This window comes from Melanotaenia boesemani, chromosome 2, assembly GCF_017639745.1.
Source record: "Melanotaenia boesemani isolate fMelBoe1 chromosome 2, fMelBoe1.pri, whole genome shotgun sequence".
NCBI classification, from domain to species: Eukaryota; Metazoa; Chordata; class Actinopteri; order Atheriniformes; family Melanotaeniidae; genus Melanotaenia; species Melanotaenia boesemani.
Genome location: NC_055683.1, coordinates 37,529,543 through 37,542,441, shown reverse-complemented (window position 1 = coordinate 37,542,441; position 12,899 = coordinate 37,529,543).

The window sequence follows — 12,899 nt, the reverse complement described above, 5'->3', positions numbered from 1 at the left end:
CCAGCGTTTTCTTCTCATTAAAAACAAAGCTTTACCAGATGTCTTTGATCGACTCGTAAACAGTTATGAGATATTAGATGTGGTTTTAAGTACAACATTTTAGCATCTGCACACATTCAATAAGCAGTGAGAACTCTAGTATATTTCTAGTTGTTTCTTGTTTCGTTAATATTTTTCAGATTGTTGCAACTTTTTTTTCTTATATGGGCATTCACAAATTGTTAATAAAAACATGTGCAAAACTTCAGCTGTTATGTCTTAATGTCTGCATGGCTGCTCAAGGTTTAAGAGGAGAGGAAAGTATAGGCAGCCTATCAGTTAGAGTATAATTTTCTGCACAATGATTGCACAAAACTTCAGTCAGAAAATTATTTGATATTAATTATGCAGAAGCCAATCATGATGAATGTATTTTTTTACAGTATTTCATAAACTACATGTTGTTATTAATGTTCATTTAGACATCAGCAGACTCTGATATATAACAAAAAATTACTAAAAGCTGAAGGTTAAGTAAACAGAGTAACATTAACATGAAAAAATAACAGTTGGACATACAGTGAGTTTCAAAAAATGCAAATTATCATTAACATGAAATATATCAACATCATCAAAAATATATTTATAAAGAAAACTCTTTAAAATCTTTAAAATCTTATTTATATTGTTGGTGAATGAAAGAGTTTTCAGCCCTGATTTACTAGAACTCAGGTCTGAATCAGAATCTGAATTTTCTGGTAGTTTGTTCCAGATAACAGGAGCAAAAGAACCAAATATTTAGTCTGAACTCTCGGGATGGAAAGCAAACTGGACTCAGATGATCTTAGAAGGTTCAGTGGCTCATTTGGTGTCAGCAGATCAGATCTATGTTCTGGACCAGAACCAGAACCAGTGTGAGGATGTGAGAACTTTTTCTGGTCTTTGTAAGGACACGAGCAGCAGCATCTGGACTAGTTGCAGTTGTCTTAGTGATGTTTTAGAGAGACCTGTAAAAACTCCTTAACAGTGGTTAAGACGACTGAAAACCGACAAGTTTTTAGAAGTTTTTTTTTTTTTTTTTTTTTTTTAATTATGCTGCGTCATTAGTCACTTTATTCTAGATCTGTTCTTCAGGTGGTAAAAGGCTGATTTGGTTCCTCCTTTAATATGGCTGCTAAAATGTAGAGTCTGAAATGACACCAAAGTTTCTGGACTGAGTCGTTGGTATTAACATTGCTGACCGAACCTGGACACTAATCTTTGTCACTCATGTTTGGTTCCAAAAATGATTTCAGATTTATCTTTATTTAACTGCAGGAAACTCTAGAACATTCGAACATTAACTTTTGTGGGACCAGAGTCTTTTAGTGAAACGGTAATATAAAGCTGAGTGTTGTCAGCATAATTATAATCTAAACTATTTGTTTCCAGGATATGAGCTAGTGGGTGCATGCAGATGCTGAATAATAGGGGCCCAACATGGAGCCTTGAGGAACTCCACATTTACAGTTACCAACAGATACAAAGTAGTTTGGCTTTTTAGGATCCAAAGCAGTTCAAAACAGGACTGGATGTTCCTACCTAATTTCCCAGTCAGTCTTATGAGGATGTTCTGGATGACTGTAAAAAGCAGCACTGAGATCTCGAAGTTCTAGAGGTTCTTGAAGAACCTGTAATGTGAATCAGAACAAATGTTCCATCACATCATTGGAACATAACAGAAGATGGACACGTGAATCTTTTAATGCAGATATGTGGCCATTCTCCCTTGAAGAAGGATTCTCTGTACAAACAAGAATTAACAAACACTAGATAACAGCTTCCTTCCTGCAGGTGCCACAGTTTGTCTCTCCTGACCTGAGGTGAGCCGGTGTTCTAACATTTCATCCTTCCATCCAGACAGTCTAACAATGCCTTCTGTGCATGCACAGCAAACAAAAATGTCATTTCAATGTGGGGGTGGACAGGCCAATAAATCTACGCTTCTCTCAACCTTGTGTTTAATAGCTGTACCTATTGTGTAATAAACAAATTAGTAACTTTCATTTTAAATATATTTTATTTAACCCTCTAATGCATGAATTATTTTAAAAAGTGCCTCACAGTACTTTACTTTTATATTCATGTACAATGATGCTTTTCTTTATTTTTATTTTTTATTTGTATTTATTTTTTTCACTTTTATGTAGCTTATTTATTTTAATCTATTCTATAACATATTTTTAAAATAAGCTGTTGTCATATTTATATAATAATAATGTATTATATGAAAATATAGCTTTATTATTTTCTTGTCCTGTTTATAACTGAAGTAAACATGGTAATTACAATGTATGTTTATACACTGAATTCTATGATATATTGATTTATTCTTCAATAAGTGGCAGTGTATTGGGTGCCCCACTAATATCCAATGAAGTGGCTGACATGCAAATATATCATCTTCATCCATGCAAGCCTTCAAACACAGTGCATCAAAGGAATATTTTCACAGAAATGGCATTTTTAAACTATTTTGAGTTTGTCATTATTATGTAGCCTAGAAACATTCATTCATATAAACTGTGGAGGAATCCTTCCTGTGTAAATGTCAGCTAGCATACTTTGATGGGGTCATTTACAATGTGAAGGCATCATACCTTACTTCACTGTCAGATTTTTCAAAATCCATAATGTAGTTTCTTCAGACCATACATTTAAAATAAACGCTGTGAACTGTATAAAAAATACACACAGTATTCTTTTCTGATAGTGTGGCACAGATCGATGGACATACCTATAAAATCCTACGGTAGGATGTTTCAACAAGGTAGCACATTTCGACAGGCCTAACTGGCCTGCAGCTGCGTTCACACTACCAGTCTCCTCCACCCCTCACCCCCTCTGGGTCCAGTCAGAGCCGCTGCCCCTCCTCCTCATTCCTGAAAGTCAACAATAAACCACGTTTCCAGTAAGCCAGATACCTCCCCAAGTCCTGCTCATCCCCATGGAGACCACTACGAGAGTCTACAGGCCTGTGTCCGCTGGCCAAACGGGGGCCACCCATGAGAACCCAGAGAGCCTATATTTTACCCAATATGGATCAAAATGTTGCTCTCCTCTGAGGCGTGGTGTAAACGCTGGGTTTTCTCAGAGAAAAGACTTGGCAGCTGTAGAGTGGAGCACATCTGATCATCCACCAGGACTCTCAGACGTAGGGGTGAACAATGTTTTACAGCCTCAGCTCTGACGTCAGCATTCCCTTCTGAGCGACACAGTAGCTTTGTTTTGGAGTCGCCACATCTCATTCACAGCCGCTTAACTCCAGAATCTGGGGCTGTGTGGCAGCCTTTCAGGATCCCTGATTCCTTAATCCGTTGGTTCTTTAAGACACTGAATAACCGGCTGATTGTGTGCTCAGCACAGGGGCAGCGGGGTGCTTCTGCTTTATGGGAACTGTTGACTTGCAAAACACGCCCTGAAGACACTGATACACTGAGGAGGAAGACTGCCAACCAAGGTCACGATGAGAAGCAAGACTCAGGGCTGAGATGAGAGTTAAACGTCTGGATGTGGAGGGAGAAATCCTAGATAAAAAAAATGATGAAGAAAGCTTTCACTTTAGATGATGACCAGGGAAGGTTCAGCTGAAGACACTTCTAAAATGGACAATCCTGCAAACTATACGCAGTCATCAATAAAAAGCATCCAAAGTGTCTCAAGACTGAAAGGTCCAGATCTTACCAATCTACCAAAAATCAAAGGTACTGATGAGGAGATATTCTGTCTACAACCTGTTCACCCTGCAGTCATCTGGAAACAGATGGAAACATGCCAGCAGAGAAAAGCTGCATTCAACCACCCGGCTACTTTAAATCCCAGAAAATAAAAGTAAAAAAATGGAAAAGGTACCTTCAGCTTAGGATTTTCTCCTTTTAACCTGGTGATGTATAAATTACTAAATTTATTTATTTATTTATTTATTTTATGTTGTTGTGATGTTTTAATTTTTTTTTTTCGTTCATTCTTTCATTCTCTGTACTGCTTAATCCATTACTGGTCGCAGGTAAGCTGGAGCCTATCCCAACATTTTAACAGGAGAGAGGCAGTGTACACCCTGGACAGGTCACCAGTCCAGTGCAGGGCCAACACAGAGACAAACAACCATTCACACACACACACACACTCCTAGGGAGAATTTAGAGTGGCCAGTTAACCTAACATGCATGTCTTTAGACGGTGGGAGGAAGCCAGAGAATCTGGAGAGAACCCATACATATACAGGAAGAACATACAAACTCCACACAGAAAGGCCACCACCCCCCAGCCGAGGCTCGAACCAGCAACCTTCTTGCTGTGAGGCTCTGTTTATGGTAAATGGTCTTTATTAATATAGTGCTTTACTGTACCTGAAACGGCACCCAGAGCGTTTTACATCATACATCACATTCACCCAGCTCACACACATTCACACACTGATGGTGGAAGCTGCCATGTGAGGCGCTCAACCACAACCCATCAGGAGCAATTTGGGGTTCAGTGTCTTGCTCAGGGACACTTTGATATGAGCTCTCCAGGCCAGAATCAAACCGGCAACCCTCAGGATACAAGAGGACCACTCTACCGCTGAGCCACGCTGCCCAATTTTTAATTTATGAATCTTATATTTTAAATCATGTTATTTATTTTTATCTATTCTATAAAGATATTTCTAAATTAATGCTAGTGTCTTTTTAAATCGATTTAGAATAAAAAAAAAAAAAACATAAATAAAACAGCCAAATAGGTTAAAATATAACAGCTATTATCAAGTCCGAAAAGAAGCAGGATGAATTAATAACTAATTTATTCCTGCTCCCCTTTGAAAATATAGCTCTTTAGTTCCTATAGCTATCACACTAATCACTTCATTGTCATTCAGGTTTCCAAACAAATGAAAAAGGAATAAAACAAAATAAAAATAAATACATAAATAATAATAATAATAATAATAATAATATTAATAATAATAATAATAATAATAATAATAATAATTAATATTATTATTATTATTATTATTATTATTTAAATAAATTGAAACACATGGAAAGAAATGAAAAGACACTAAAAGAAATTTAGTTTTTTTTAAAAGACTAAAAATATAATAAACTAAAATACTTAACACTATAAACTATAAGAAAGAGAGTAAAATGTCAGAAATAATTTAAAGAATTGTTTGTTAAACATCCCAAAAATAAAAATAACCACAATTATAAGCATTAATTTTCATATTTGTTTCTTGTCATCCAGCCAGGAGCTTTGGAAACATCAGGAATCTGGGATTAGCGGTGGTGGCTGCAAAGGAGAGGTTTGCAGCTTTAACAGAGCAGTGTCAGGTGAGGATGTCAGGTGTTGGTGCCCTCAGCGTGGCTTTGTTTGCTAATGGATTTCCCTCTTTCCCCCCCACAGCCTCTCGACATGTGTTTGCAAACGGCGCTCTCAGATTTCAGAGGATACGAGTGTTGCTCGGCTGTGGAGGAGCAAGAAGATCATCTACACAAAGTGGAGTCATGAACCAAACTGATGAGCCAAATGTAGAGATGGTTGTGTGTGAAGATCCCAGTAAACAACCATGTCACGTTCAAAGTCCTTCCTCATTCTGATGCTCAGTTTGAACTTCACCAAGTCATCTTCACGTCCACAAGAGCTGCTGCTATAGGTGAAGTGACCAGTGGGTGTGTATGTACTGGTTTTCATGGTTTGATCATAATAAAACTTTTCCATGATGAAGAGAGACAGATAGGTTTTTCTTTTAGTTCCTTTGTTTAGGTTAGCAAAAGAGATGTTTTCTTTTACTTTTACCCTGTCCAGATTACCCTCACCCATCTGAAGCCCATCAGGTCTTCTTGCCTTTGGGGACCGCCTCTGCCACAGAAGCTGCTTCCTTCTGGAAAGCTCTGGATCCTTCTCCAAAGGTGGGGAGGGGGGATTGTAGGAGGCAAATGGAGGAGGAAGGAGGGAAACATCTTGTCCTTTTCTCTCCCCTCCTCCCTGCACGGCTGTCCTGTGTCTGTTTGCATTCCTCTCAGTTAATAAGTGTTTGTCTGATCCCTGGTGGGGGGTGTAAAGATCACCCCACACAAACGCAGCAGCCCCACCCCGACTCACCCGGCTGTAAAAGGCAACAGGGGTGATGCTGCGAGGGGCCACACTCAGCTACTAACTTTATACCAACCAGAGGAGCTGAAGATGTGAGGATACAACAGAAAAACACAAGGAATAAGATGAAAACCAGTTTCCTTGTACGGAGTTAAAAAAAAAAACTTGATTGTTTGGTCGTGGATGCACATGGAGCTGAAGTGTCAGCCGGCACCAGTTTGTTGTTTCCTTCAGTCAATCATTCTTCAGCTGCAGAGGTTATTAGATCACATATTAAACCCAAAGCTGGACCTGCTGCTGAGTCTACAGTCAAGCTAAAGGAAAACCTGACATTTTACTTCACATTTTACAAAATGTTTCCTCTAGAGTAACTAAATGATTTTCAACAGACTGATTTATTTATCTTACAGGGAAATAGTGATGTATTTTTTTCTGTTCAACCCATCATGCAGCTTGTACTAGCTAAAATGACGCAGCGGTAGGACCTTTGATAGACTCAGGGTGCATTTACACCAGGTCTGAATGGGTGGAAATGTTGAAAAATGTCCCACCTTCCTTTGGTTTGGTTTGCTCTCAGGCTGGACTTTGCTCAGGCAGACCAAACCACCTGGAGTTACAACCATGTCACAATAACTGATTTTCTTGGTACAATTATTATTAACAACAAAAAAGGACACATTTTTGGGGAAAATGAACAAATAACTGCACAAGTTACCATCATGGCTCAGATGTGATCTTTTATTGAATCTGGCAATATTGAGGCATCTTCAAGATTAATTAATAGTGGCATTCAATTAATTGTGAACTTGAATTATCGTGACATCCCTAACCACAATAAAAGCAGGAGAAAGGGAGGGGGGTTAGGTAGGTGGGTAGATAGACAGATAGGTAGGTAGACAGATAGGTAGGTAGGTAGGTAGGTAGGTAGGTAGGTAGGTAGGTAGGTAGGTAGGTAGGTAGGTAGGTAGGTAGGTAGGTAGGTAGGTAGGTAGGTAGGGAAATTATTTTTGTAAGAGGCATCGGGACAGTAATTTGTAAAATCACACATAATTGTAAGTTATTATATTTATAATCACACAGAAAACATCAAAACCAATAAGGACAAAGTTTGATTTTTAGTGTGAAAACCACAGACTTGTTTAAAAACCCTTTTCTCGCTTGGAATGGAAATATAAATAGTTTTCATCCAAATACAGCAAAGTATTTACAAAACACTCGGAGAGGACGTCACAGAGTGTGTTAGTCCTCCTGTCCACCAGGAGGCAGCATTTCAGATGTGGAGCATTTTCCCAGACATGTTTTATCATAGCTCTCATTTCACTGGTCTATCAACACAATTTAAAAACTGATGCATAGTTTGAGAGAAGAACGAATAAAGACTTTGTATGGTTGCATCTTGCTGCTTCTCATCTTAAATAGATGTGGATGTGCCGGTGCATTTGTTAAAGCAGGCCAAACAGCACCAGCACCCTCACACTGGTGAAACTTCAGTCATGTTTTCTCCTGAGATGGTTTTATAAAATGATCCACGTTTTGCTGCAGCTCTGCAAACAGAAACCCGTTCTCTCTTTGGCTTCCATGACCAGCCCATGGGGCGATAAAACATGCTGCCAGGAGAAATCACAAATTAGCCAGCTGCCATTAAAAGGTCCCACTGCAGCAGGCTGATAGCAAAGAGAGAAAAAGGTGGATGTTAAAGAGCCCTGCCAGAAAAAGCTGTTTTCTGGCTCTCTATCCCACGTCCACTCTCATCAAGTCACTGAGTGGAAGCATCCAGAGCAGAAACAACAACCTTTGCTGGGTTTGAATGGAGCAACCTCAGATTGGTGGAGGCGGTGCGAAACACCGGGAGGGGTCTGAGGCTCGGATCGGGACACAGCCGCTCACCTATTCATGGTAAAGTCTAAGATATGTAAAGCAGCGATGTTTTAAGGCTTTCCCTCTGCTGTGGCACAAACAAAGAAATAAAGAAATCAAATTAAACTTTGGAAAGCAGTGAGTAAAGAGAGGGAGTTAGAGAAAGTGTCCTCTGTGGTGAATGCTTCTGCACCGTGCCAAGGCCTGTGTTGGAATCCGATGAGTGTTGAGAAACAGAAAAAGAAAGGAATGATTAAAAAGGCGGACTGAGGTGGAGGGAGGCTAGTGTGTCCTTGTTTGTCCAGAGTGGTATTTTCCTTTCTCATTGAGTCGCTCCAAGTCCTGCAGGCGGCTTTAGTGAGTCCCTCCCCCACCAGCACCACCCAGCATTGAGAGGCAGGCCTGGACTTGCCCAGCCAAGGTCACAATGTGACCGCCAAGAACTACACCCAGCCCGCCCCAAGCGGAGGCAGCGGTGGCTTTGTTTATGTTTGTTTTTCAACTTTCTGACCATCATCACTCCTCTGCAGCTCTGGACAGTTTTACAGCAGGTATCAGGTGATTCCAGGAGGAGGAAGAGGAAGAGGAGAGGTGCTGCTGCTGCACACCTTCCTCCTAGTGTCAGCTCACACTGTAAATAGGGCACTGGTTTATGTTACCAAAGCCATGAAGTCAAACTCCTCTGTCTCATCAGAATTCAGGAGTTTAAACAGAAAGCTGTGAACAGGTGCTGTTAAATTTTTATTCCTCCGCCATAGCGTTGCATGAGAAGAAGATGATTAGTTGTGTGTGTGCGAAACGATGTCATAGACTGCAGTGTAAGCCGAGAATGTGTTTGGTAACTGATTCTGGTATTTAGAAAGGCATTGTTCAGTCACTGCAGTGACTCACAAACCTTTATGTTACCTGGACAGCATCACACTGCAGAGCCCTCGAAGGTAACAATGGAAACAAACATGGAAAAAATAGAAATAATTCAGTTTCTTTTTAGAAATGTGAAAGGTAAAAACAATTTACTTCTTTTTATTAACTTGTCTGATTTCATAAATATCTGAGATTCCTTAAAGTGTTTTCCAACATCAGCATCCTAACACACCTTTTCATGAGAGTGAAGTGAAGGATACCCACGCAGCAGACATGTTTGGCTCAAATCTGGGCTACTTTAGGCACTTATGGCTCTGTTACAGCTCTGGAAAATGTTGTGTGGGTCACATGTGGTCCAGGTGTCAGTTGTTGACCTGGACGTGGATTACAGTATGTATTTGAGGCCTAGAAGTGGTCCTAATACAGAAAGCCTTCCTTATTTCATTGGGGGCCACATGGGGTGGTCACGTGACTTGAGTTTTGGCAGCTATAGTTAACATAAGTCAAGGCCACATTGGGGCCTAACAGTTTTTCCCACTGGAAAGTGGAAGAGTGAGATGAGCCTCTACCTGAAAGCACCGTACAGGCAGGTTATGCAAAATCATAAATCTAGTCAGAAAATAACAGACAGGCTGATGATGATGATGGTATGGTGAAGAACACAGGAAGCCAAAGAGAATTCATTTAGGGAGGAATAATCTGTATTTGGGAAGTAGGTGTAACACAGTGAGACAACTAAACAGAGAAAAGACCAAATCCAACTAAATAAAAAGGGAAGTGAAGATGAAAAGGCAGCACATCTAAAAAAATGAAAAAACCACCAGCGTAAAATTAAAATCCAGAAATAAAAAAACTGAAACATAATGAATGGTACATCTGCTAAAATGCTGGGATAGGCTCCAGCCAACTCGTGACCCATAATGAACTAAATGGTACAGAGACAATGAACATAATCAAATTGTTTGTTACCATGAGCTAATTTGCTCCATCAGAACACAGTAGCTATAAATGTTCTGTATCAACAGCTTCAGAGGGATGTTCATGACCCTCTGAGGAGGTTGAAACACGACATTTCCTGCAAGACCCAAAATTTTTCCCTTTCATTTTTGTTGGATTTACACAACAGTGCAGTGAAAACTACCTCCATGGCATTAGGATGACACATTCGACATACAGTGGTCCCTCACCATATCGGGGTTCATCTTCTGCAGTCTCGCTGTTTCGCAGATTTTTTTCGTATGCAGCACAGCATATTTAAGTATGTAAATCCTATTTCAAACATTCTATGTCCAAATTTTACTGTAGGAATCAGCCCACTGTGCATTGTTTGTTGATTGGGTTGGTAAACATCAATGCACTATGTTTTGTGTCTTGATTGGCCAAAGGACTTTGTCCAGAGTCAGTCTACTTCATGTCCTGCGTTCTTTAATTGTAGCCCAGTTTTCATATTGATTCCTGATCGCCTCGTTGTACTGTAATACTGAAAAATAATTAAAAAGGAGCACCAGCAACTTCCCATAGCCATGTTCTTCACTCTGAAAAAGACAGCAACAACCGGGCCTTCTTTGAAAAACAATGTTACAGACGAGGGTGGGTACGCAGCACCAGCAGAGAAGCTATATTTTATGGGGTGAGTAATTATTGAGAAATTCACGTTGTTAAATATATGTAGGTTTTTGAGAGTGTATAAAGTGTGCGAGAATGTTGAAAATGTTCATTATAGTTTGGGAAAGGTCTATAAACACTCCAAGGAGGATTAATTAGGCCTTGACATGCATTTGAATTGTGAAAAATTAATATGGTTGTCATGTCGTGGATTTCTTTTATCGCGGGGTGTTTTCAGGACGTAACCCCGCTATAAACGAGGAACCACTGTATCACACAACTAACCTCTCAGTCATTGGGAGGGTGTCTTGGCTCAAAAAGTTTGGGAACCACAGATCTAGCATGTGTAATCTCCGCACATACGCTGACAACATAAAGGTTGTACAAAAAGCAGATTTTGCTTTCAGATACCAAAATAACTTTAAAAGCTTCAGTGACACAAACAGAACACAGAGTTTGGCCACTGTTGTTTTGGTCAGGCTGTTTGTGGGTGTGAACCATAGACTGTATATAAAAGATGGACGGAGCCTCCGCCCGTAGGTTTCTGAAGAGCTGAATTGAAGCTCAATGGGCAGTTCACCACCGTCGCCATTTTGGCAGCGTCACACACTTCGTCATTCTCGGAAAATCCAAAAATGAGCAAAGAGGTGACGCTTAGAGGGGAACTGTGAAGGTTGGGGTGGATGATTGACACCCATCAAACTCCGAGCTGCCTGTAGCTAAGAGCTAACCGAGCTAACCCAGAGCTAATGGTAGCTAACCAGCTAATGGAGGTAGGCGGGCTAAAGCTAAGGCGTGCTGTTAGCCAGCTAAAAACCGAGGTTGTGCTGCACTTCTCCCTTCTTGCCATGGATTTGGATACCTGTCAATCAAAAGGACAAGCCCCTAATTATGCCAAATTTCAAGATTAAATAACATACGGATGAGTTGGAAAAAAATCACCCCCCTCACAGTTGTCATGAAGGTAAACTTGACCTATTAATTCTAAAATGGATTTTTGAAGCAGGCTTTAAACATGTTTATTTCTGCTGTGAAGTTGGTCTTTTTAACATGGAAATCTATGGGGATTTGCTCTGTTTTGGAGCCAACCCCTAGTGCATGAAGGGTGAACTGCAATTTTTTTGCACTTCCGCATAGGCTTCACATTTTACTGGCCGAGGTTGCCGCTAGGCATCTGCAAGATGACGTCATCGTCCCCAAATGATTCCAGTTCATGTTCACACAGACAGGACTTACCTTGCATTGTTAGAAGATGTCACTTTGGAGCCCATTCTCAAATCTTTTGCAGTTTTGTCCACCCAGAACACCCAGAAACTCAAGAAAACTTTTGCGTTTTACTGTCTCAGCTTTGTCGCGTAAACAGGGCCTGAGGAACCATCCCTGACTCTGACAAGGTCACCTGACCTTGATGTCCACAGTTGCCTCTTAACTTGGACAAGTCATCCCCAACCCTGCTCAGATCTCATCTCTTCTCACTTTTGCTTGCACATATGTTGTAGTCAGAGCTTAGCTTTAGATGCTAAACAGTACAGGGATATATAGTTTCTGTTCTGTTAATCGTTTTACTATTTTTCTGTGTAGTTTTAGAGATTTGGGTGAAATAATCCAGTATCAACTTCCCTCCCTGGTGTTTGATGCCTATAAACTGGCCTCCCGCTGCTCCACAGGTCAGTGTTTTTCCTCCTGAAGCCTCCCAGCTCGCTGTGGAGTTTTACTGGTCATTCCACAAACGGCTTTGTCATGTCGACGCTCTGCTGCCTCATTCTTTCCTGTGAAACACCTACAAAAGAGCGTCCCCCGGCCTCGCGTAATGAATAAAGAGACCCTCCCACTGTTTCCCTGAGCATTGTTTGCTTGATGTTACACAGAGAGTGTGTTGCTGGCTGAGCCTGTGATGGATGTCGGATTACCCTTCTGCCTGTGTCCTCCTGACAAAGAAGGCATCAGCCTGCACTGCAATACAGGACACACACACTCTCAGAGGCAAACATGCAAACACACACACTCACCAAATATTCGACATTCATCTTCAAGATCCTGCATACAATGACCTCGACAGCTCTGACATGTCAGACCCATCTGGTACTGACAGAAAGTTTGTTTTTCATGCTTTCATTAATTTTAACCTCAACATCTCACACACATGTCCAGTTACTGAACTTGTTGAATCCAGATGTTCCAGCTAACTGTGAAACACTTCATGACAGAGTCTTGTCTGACCAACTTGTATTTAGGAAACAGAACCAAATGTAGGGTCTGCTGCAGCAACACACTAGAAGAAGTTGGACAGAACCTTGTTTCCATTGTGTTCCACCAGCTTCCTGTTAGTGAGAGATTTTAATGTTTTGGGAACTGAGGCTACATATTTTCAGTTTTCCAGAGGAATCTGTCTCCATTTTTGCTCATATATATATATATATATATATATATATATATATATATATATATATATATATATATACATATATATATATATA